Source organism: Eptatretus burgeri, chromosome 10, assembly GCF_056783735.1.
Source record: "Eptatretus burgeri isolate ZD-2024b chromosome 10, Ebu_testis_v1, whole genome shotgun sequence".
In the NCBI taxonomy this organism is placed as follows: Eukaryota; Metazoa; Chordata; class Myxini; order Myxiniformes; family Myxinidae; genus Eptatretus; species Eptatretus burgeri.
In genome coordinates, this window is record NC_140970.1 from 105,266,142 (window position 1) to 105,275,787 (window position 9,646).

Consider the following 9,646-nt stretch of genomic DNA (forward strand, 5'->3'; position numbering starts at 1 on the left):
CTGGCTGATTACAAAGCCGATAAAATAATCTGGTCCGACGGTATCTGGCGAATTAAAACCGCTCGGCATTCGCATACGGAACGAGCCGCTTAAGCAGCTCGTTTTCGTGCAGGCCCCGTTGAGGTACAAACTCTCGGTAGTTTCTGTCCGCGTGAATAATTAGGAAGATCGATAATTTGGCGATTAGACCCTTTAGCGCATGGACAGAGCACTGACAAGTTTGTGGTGTGCTATAAACACCCGTAGCTGGGTTTCGGCGTTGATCCAGAGGCTACGACTAGATTGTCGCGTTTGGTGGACGCGCGGCCTGGATTGGACTGAAAAGGTCGTGCGCACGCCGAACTGGCGGAAATCTACAACACTGGTGTCAGTAGTGGAGATACGAACCCCTCCGCAGCCAGAAACAAAATTTATGGACTCTGATCAGGGGTGTAGGGAGCGAACCCCCCCCCCCCCCGTGTCCCCAAATTGCGAGCGTTGAAATATTTTATACCCGATATGCAAAATGGCAGCTCAAGGCGAGCAGGGGCAGGTGGGAATAGGTTTTAATGTAGAATTCATGGCCCGGGACGGTTCTTTTTATAATAACCACACCACGAATTGTGATCACTGGGAGCGGCCTGAGCATGAACGTTACTGGCAACTAAACTCGGAGTCGCAAAATGGCGGCGCGGCCCCACCTCAGCGCGAAACGAGGTGTGAGCGGGTTGCTATTAATAGCGCAATGAGCCGCACGGCACGGAGGAAGCGCTCCCGCCCACCGGTTCAAACCACGTGGTCATGGCAGGCAAAGCAGGATGACAAAGCTACATTGGCGAACTTCATACACGATTGTCGGATGCCTTGGAGCAGTGGAGGTGTGGTGATGACTATATAGAGGAATTGCAAATTGAATTGGACGAGGCACAACGGCACGCAGACGAGGTTCATGAGGATTATGTGCTCAGGGAGTCACAACAATTTGCCGATGCACAGGAATGAATTCGGGGGCTGGAAGAGGACTTAGCCAGCACAGTTGAGGAACTACATGGAGAAATGATGAAAGCAGATTGGTTGCGTGGGTTTGTGGTACATGAGTTGAGCGAACTGAACTCTCGGGATCGGAAGAACTTGGAGGAAGAATGGGAAACAAAGCAAGAAAAGGAAAAACGAGAACATGATTTGGAATTGAAACATTTGAAGAAAGAGGTAAGATCAGGCAATCAGATAAGAGAAAGCCTAGAACGGAAGATAAAAAGAGGAGAGGAACATCTGGAGGAAAGGAAGGAAGAATTGTTGGAAAAGTAAAGACAGTTCAAAGAACTACAGGGAGAAATGAGGAAAGTAGAGTGGAGTACCCATGAGTTGGAACATGAGAAGAGCAAACTGAACGAAAGAATAGAGGAAGAGCAAATTAGTAACTCTGGGGATAGAGAGAACTTGGAAGAAGAATGGAAAACAAAGCTAAAAAAGGAAAAACAAACACGATTTGAAATTGCAACAACTGAAGAAAAAGGTAACATCAGGCGATCAGATAAGAGGAAGCTTAGAACAGAAGATAAAAAGAAGAGAGAAATATATTAAAAAAACTAAAGGAATACGGTAAGACAATGGACGAAATGAGGAAGGAAGACTGCAAAAGAGATGCGGAGATAAGAGAGGAATTATGGGAAGAAGCGGATAGGAAACAAAAATAACACGAATTGGAAATTGACCAACTGAAGGAGATGAGCAAGTGAATGGATGAAATGAGAAAGGAAGAATGTGAAAGAGGTGTGGAGATGAGAAAGGAATTAGAAAAAAAAAAGCTTCCGAGTTCCGGAAACACCAAAACAAAGAGACGGGATTACAAAACGAGCTGAGGATGTTGAGAGAGGAAAGAAAGAGAACAGAGAATGAAATGTTCAGGTACCACACTGTGCAGATCGAACAGTTAGAAGCAGAAGCAACATTAAAGAATGAGATGCAAGAAAGAGTATTGAAAGAAACGATGAGATTGGAGAAGGAAAAACATGAGAGACAGTGGGAGAGGAAACAAAAAGAAGGACAAGAATGACTAAAGGAGAAAGCAAGGTTGAAGTACGTGGAGATAGTGAAAGAATGATGAATGAAACAGGAAAAGGAAATCAGCCAATTGAAAAACAATGAGATTGGAGAATGAAGAACATGAGAGACAGTGGGGTAGAAAACAAAAACAATATGAATTTGAAATTAACCAACTGAAGGAGAGAGCAAAGTTGGAGTCCACGGAGATGGAAAAGCTCCGGAAAGATAACGAACAACAAAGGGGGCTCAGAGAGGAAGAACGACTCAAATGGGAAGAAAAATGGAGCCAGGAAGTAGAACAGCACAATAATGTGGGATGTGTGATATCACCACAGGGAGGAATGTTAGTGGTGCGGAGCTTTATTGACACCACTCGTCGGATGAAACAACAATTAGGGCAAACCCTGATAAAGGAGACACAAATAAAAATGGTGACTGTGGAAATAATAACGGTAGCCCAGGAGTCTGAAACGTGTAGGGCGAGACACGAAGAGACAAAGGAAAGAACACCAGAGACGCGGGAGATAGAAAGGGTAGAGGAGGAACTACATGATACATGGGAGCACACACAGGTAGAGGTAGTGGAAGACAATGGGGGTGAGCTGGGGGAATGTGTCGTGACCCGGTGCGAGCAGCAGGATGGCCTCCTCCAGGAACGAGAGGAGGGAATATGCCTCCTTGAAGCGGATCGCGACCAGTTGGGTTCAGTCGCGCCGTGCGAGTTGGGGGGGGCGAGTGCTGTGAACTGGTGCAGGCAGAGCTTGGGGGGTATGGAGACCCCGGGAGCGCTTGTGGTAGCGCGAATCCCCAGCGCGATCGTCCCAGTGTGTGTGGTGAAGAGTGTGTCGAAATGTTTGCTGAAACGTACGCATAGCGTGAGTAAAATGGCGTGCGTGGGTAAAAAGCCGTGTATGGAAGAAGCACTGTGTGTGAGAGGAACCGTGTGTGTGAGAGAGTGGTATGAGATGGAAATGGCGGTTGGTATGCGGGAACACACAACCGCGTGTCCGAGTGTCATGGCGAGGTGTGTAAGCATCATGGCACGTGGGAGTGCGTGCGTGGAATTGCGACGAATATGGCGCCAGACGAGGGACAAGGGCCGTGTAGCGGCCGTAGCTATTTTGGTGACCGTGCCGGATTCGCACAGCAGCGCGCGCGAGGTCCGTGCCGTGCTTCGCACAAGGCCGCCACGGGCGCGCCTACGCGAGTGAAATCCGGTCCGGAAACGCCCGCGGTGGATACAAGCCGACCCCGCAGACGGACAGAAGTTAGGCTGGGAATTGAGAATTTGGATCGGGCGGGTTCTCCAGGCGAGCGTTTGTGTAAAGCTCCGTGTGGCCTCCACCGTGCATTCTGTTCGCAGAGCGCGCGAAGCAGCTTCCCCGATGCGTTACGTGTGCCCGGGCTTGCGCGAGAAATCGCGCGGTTTCGAAGTGCGAGTGACTTCATCGGGGATTCCGCAGTGCGGGTTACGAGCGAGCAGAGCACATGTGCTCGTGTGGGGAACCCCTCGAAACGCGAGGCTTGCTCGTGATGCGCAGTGACGTCGTGGCTGCACGCACGGTTGGAATGCAGCAGAAGGAAAATCCCTGCTGGACGTTACCGTCCGAGAAGGGACGAGGAGCGTGAACAGCTACCATGACGTCACGGGAAAAGAGCGCAGGTTGTGAGTTGCCACGCTGGTGCACATAAAAAAAAAAAAGCAAGCCTCGCCACTTCGGGTAAACAGGATTCCTGGGCAGAGGGTGGGAGACCCCCTGCTCAGGGCACAGGAAGCATTAGCTAGCGGGAAGGGTTAGTATAGTTAGACCGGCCTCACGGGGCAGGGACAAGTCCTCATGGGGCCCGTGGAATGGTTAGTTACTGGGAATTTCAGTTTAGATTTAGAAAGAAAAAATGGATTTGGAGACACTGACAGACTTGAATGTGTCGTTCGTGGGGACGTAGCTTAGCTACGTAGAGTAAAAGGATGTGCTATAGTTTAAGGGATGACGAGGCAGCATGAGTCAGCTAGGGGACCCAGTGAGTGGAAGGGCAGTGTTCAGTGATGTGAGAAATGAGAATTGAAAAGTGAAAAATGTACTTGATGGGCGAGTGAGGGCCAGCGGGCCTGTATGAATGGGGTGATTGTGGAATGCATGGTGCGATGAGTTATTGGGAGGAGGAGTGATTCCCATCCAAGGGTCAGTGTAAAGTCAGCTAGTGGGTTAGCCAAATTGACAAAATGGAGGTCATTTTACTATTGGTGTGAATGTAGGCTCGAAACCCATTTGGAGGGGTGCAGGAGTCCTGTTGACGGGCTGCGAACAGTGAGTATCGCTTCGTGGGCACCCCGGGCACCAGACGAGTCGGCCGCGGTAGGCCAAGGGCCCATGCGCTGGGATAGCGTAGTGGGCACGGGTGGGCCCGCATGAAGCGGGGCCCGTAGCGCTAATGGCCACGTGGGCAGTGTCGTGGGCACGGGCACCCGGGGAAAGGGGCCTGTGGCGCCAGCCTGCCACATGAGCGTCGAGGGAGAGTAGCCAGGGAGGGCACTCCCCAGATTTTAGGGAGCTAGTAGGCTCGGAGACAATCTCAGGGCCCGGAGGTGCCATGGTTGGAGAATCGGCAGAGGGTAGTTCCTGCCAAGTGAGCCACGCTGGCCAGCTGCGAAACCGTGTGAGAGCACGAAGGAAAATTTGAGGGCAAGGCCCAAATTTGTGAGGACACCAACACAGGTGACGGGAATCTTGGTTGGTAGAACCAATAGATCAAGTGAGAGGCGTTTGTTGAAAGCCCCGGGGTAGTTTAAGGCTAGTAAATGTTAGGGTAGATAGGAAAGTGTACCCCTTCACACCATCCATCCCTTCGCTCTTGGTGGGCCACTGGACTCACCGTGGAGAAAGATCGCTGAGATCTGAGGGAGGCCATTCTGAGGCTTTGTTGGGCCTCGGGACAGGACGGTAGCTCTCCCTTATTCCCCTCCAGGAAGGGAACGTAGGGGTTGGGAGGAGGCTGGGATGACGATAGGTTAGCCGGACAGAGACAATAAAAGGGGTTAGGGAGACGAGTTATAGAAGGGGCTAAATTGGTTGGATTTTTGCAAACTAAGGGAGTGGGTATGGAAAGAGACAGGCAAAGGCGATAGGTTGGGGGGGGAGACCGTAGGCTAGGTCCGAGCCCGCCTTCGGAGCGACCGGCACCACCACACTCCCTCCCAGAATGAGACAAGAGGCTGGCCAGCTTCATATGCCAGCCTGTTTGTGCTACAGCGGCCTGTTCCTGCCTTGCCTCGCCATGCCTTGTCTGCCTGCCTCTGCCATGACCCCATGCCTGCTACCCTTGTGTCTTACATTTGCCCCAGTGTCCATCCATTACCATGTGTGCCAGGATCATCGCGCAAGTTGCAAGGACTGCCCTGCAGGCAGCCACACACAGGGACCGCGTTGGTGCAGCCCATGCACCGTTTTGTTTGCTTGCGTCATACAGTTCACTTCAGGGAGGAGCCTGGGACTGCAATGGGCAGCTGGCTACCTCCCTGTGCTTGTGTTCACTGTGGAGCAGTGGAGTTAGTTCGGTGGAAGGTTTGCCAGAAGGAAGCCGGGGTCAAGACCCGTTCGCTCCTCCAGCGCGTCGTCGGCTAGGCCAGGCCGCAGTGAAGGCCGGACGACCGAGGAGAACCGTACAAGCTGCTCATCAAGCCGCCCAAGCGACTGGCGCGTTCGCGATGACACCAGGGTCGCCGATAAAAAGGACCCATCGAGTCACCACGAGGGTGGCCAGGTAGCCTGCCCGGTCTCTCAGGGCCTGTTCTGGTCATCCCGGCCCTGAGTACATTAAAGGCTCACGAGCCCGGTTCTTTCTTTCTTGAGTTTTGCATGAAAGTCTGTGGCGCCTTGTCCTTAAGTAGAATTGTTGTTAAGTGCCTGTATGTACATTGCATAACAGACATCGGCTGTAGGCTTTTGCTCTTGTCTTGTCCCCTATTCCCCCATTGACTGCTTACGTGCTGGGTGAAAATAAACACCATATTGTTTGAATGTCAACCCGCTCGTTGCGTCACTTTCTCCATTGACTGCCATGATGCGTTCGGGAAATTAGCTGGCTGATTACAAAGCCGATAAAATAATCTGGTCCGACGGGATCTGGCGAATTAAAACCGCTCGGCATGAGCATACGGAACGAGCCGCTTAAGCAGCTCGTTTTCGTGCAGGCCCCGTTGAGGTACAAACTCTCGATAGTTTCTGTCCGCGTGAATAATTAGGAAGATCGATAATTCAGCGATTAGACCCTGTAGCGCATGGAGAGAGCACTGACAAGTTTGTGGTGTGTTAAAAACACCCGGAGCTGAGTTTCGGAGTTGATCCGGAAGCTACGACTACATTGTCGCGTTCGGTGGACGCGCGGCCTGGATTGGGCTGAAAAGGTCGTGCGCACGCCGAACCGGCGGAAATCTATAACAATATATATATATATATATATATATATATATATATATATATATATATATATATATATATATATATATAACAATATATATATATATATATATATATATAACAATATATATATATATATATATATAACAATATATATATATATATATATATAACAATATATATATATATATATATATATATATATATATATATATATATATATTATTTCGGTTAACGTCTACGTGTAATTTGATGTTTCTCCTCCGAAACCGCTGGCAGGAAAGTGCTCATTTCCCATATACTGGGGTTTCTTAATGTGACGAAGACGATGCACTAAATTGCTAAGCTGGAATTGGATGACAACGTGGCTTCAACAAGATTTTCAACCCATCGACGGCCGCATTTATTCCCGTTCGGTCGCCATCGCTGAACTGCTGCCGTCTATCCAAAAAAATATGAGCTGGAGTAAGGGAGTACTCATTGCATCAAACACTGAACATAAACACAGCTGATAATAAATAGTTTCGCTTAGAACATCAGCAATGGTTGTCATGTTTTAAAAAAAAAATTGGCGTGGAAGGAGGGGAACAATGAGCACCAGAGCTGTGCCAACATGATGTACCCCGATTGGCCCTTTCCAAGACTGAACACGCCCTCTTCGACTGGCAATTTGTGTCTGAAATCCAACGTACATATTAAAAACACCTGAAAATAAGTTGCAATAGGCCTACGTCCAGATAACATCAAAGGCTATAATCTGAAGGTAGGGGGAACCAGGGAACAGGTATGAGGTCATCCCTTCAGTGCCCGGATTCTCTTTTCTTTGTTCTTCGAAAACGCGGTGTCCGACAATAGATTCTGTACCTTGAATGTGTGCGTGTTAACTGTTCAAATTAAAGAGGTGTTCGATTGTCAGATGCACCCAAACAACTGCCGTTCATTACATTGATTGTCAATATCAACCGCCATCGTTACCTGTGTTGTGTCTTGCGTTTGTGGTCTTCAAATTAAAGCGTCCAAGTGGTGTTCGATCGTCGGATGTGCGCCAAAAAGTGCCATTCAATGAAATTTGCATTCTGATTCTCGGTTACTCTCTACTGCTCCTGTTCAGTCTCAGGCTAGGCCTATATCATGTTAAACTTGCCCCATCAGACGCCAACCTTCCAGTCACACTGCAGAGGATGCAATTTCCAGTCAGACTCGCATACTCGATGACCATAAACAAATCCCAGGGCCAAACATTTGACAAACTCGGAATATACCTCCCAGCCCGTGTTCTCCCATGGCCAACAATATGTTGCATTTTTCCATGCAATAGGTTACTCCTATATATCTATCAAAGTGGAAAATAATTTCTCACAAGGACTATTCAGCAACAAGACACTCACCCAAAATGTCATCCACAGGGAGGTCCTTTAGAAAACTAAGGACAGGTAACCATATTGCATCACATCCCTAATGACACCCTCCCCAGCTTCCCATAACATCAACTATTATGCCTCATCTACCTTTTGCCACCCATTCAATTCCGTGCGGAGCACGGGTATACACATATATATATATATATATATATATATATATATATATATATATATATATATATATATATATATAAATATATATATATATATATATATATATATATATATATATATATATATATATATATATATATATATATATATATATATATATATATATATATATATATATACACACACAAACACACACGAGGTGTGTTCAAAAAGTATCCAACCTTAATTTTTCGTGCGAAAACAAATGAAGCTAGGGAGGCGTGGTTTTGTACACGTATGGAGGCGATCCTAATTCGTATGCGTGAATATTTTCCCGCCTGCAGAAGCTGTCAGTCACCGACAGACCGCCGATGAGTGAGGAAGTGTAAGTGAGCGCAGTCGGATTTTCATTTTTGACAAAATGACGGATCACTGAGGTCTCACCGCTAGTGATCACTGTGTTGAAGAAGTTGGGATCGCTGTTCACAGTCTCCAGCATGTCCTGTTTGATCTCCAAACGGAGTTGCTTCTGCTCGATCGTTAGCAGCTTTGGCACGAACTTCGCTGAGATTCTCCTTAAGCCCAAATCCTCAGTCACAATGGAATGAACGGATCCAATGCTGACGCCCGCCTCGTCTGCAAGTTCTCTGATCGTGATTCGACGATCCTGCATCAGCAGGGTCCTCACTTGGTCAATGACAATCTCATTTTGGGATGTTGAGGGCCTACCAGAACGTGCTTCACTTTCCACTGATGTACAACTGCTTCAAAGATGGTCGTACCACTCTTATCTGTGTGGTGCCCATTGCTTCGTTCCCGAAGGCCTGTTGAATCTTGCGGATCGTTTCCACTTGGGAATCACCAAGCTTTACACAAAATTTGATATGGTAGTGTTGTTCAAGTTTTTCCGTCATTTTGTCAAAAACGAAAATCCGACGGCGCTCACTTACACTTCCTCACTCATCGGCGGTCTGTCGGCGACTGACAGCATCTACAGGCGGGAAAATATTCACGCATACGAATTAGGATCGCCTACATACGTGCACCAAACCACACCTCCATAGTTTCATTTGTTTACGCACGAAAAATTAAGGTTTGATACTTTTTGGACACACCTCATGTGTTCAATAAAGAAGCCTCGTCACCTTGTTTTGCCGTCGTTCGGCCTGCTGGCGTTCGCGTCTTGCCCGCAAGTGCTCGTCTCTTCTCGTCCATTCTCGTGCTGGCTGGCGTCCGTTGCGTCATTCCTGGTCCATGGTGCTTGGTGTGGCGACGAAGGTGTGGGTTCCAGTCCCTTCTCCACCCCCCCCCCCTGCCCGAACCAGCTCGTCTCGACCAGACGAGGCGAAAGGTGCACGACCGAACTCTTATCCTCAGCTCGCCTTCCCTCCCGAGCTGAAGGGTCAAATAAAGGCCAACCAGCCCCATTTATTTTGGGTGTGTGTGTGGTGCTAGCCTGTTCAGTTAAGTGTTGATTGCTCATTGTACATTGCATTATATTCATGATTAAGCTCTGCTCTGTGTCTCTGTGTCTCCCTCCCTATTGTAAATAAATATCTGTTAAATGTTCCAGATCGTTGTCTGTCATTTCTACCATTGACCCAGCATGGTTCGGGTTTGAGAAGTAGTAAGGCAGTTTGTGCCGTAAGTTGTCATTGGGACCAGCACGGTTCTGGTAACTGCCGCTCG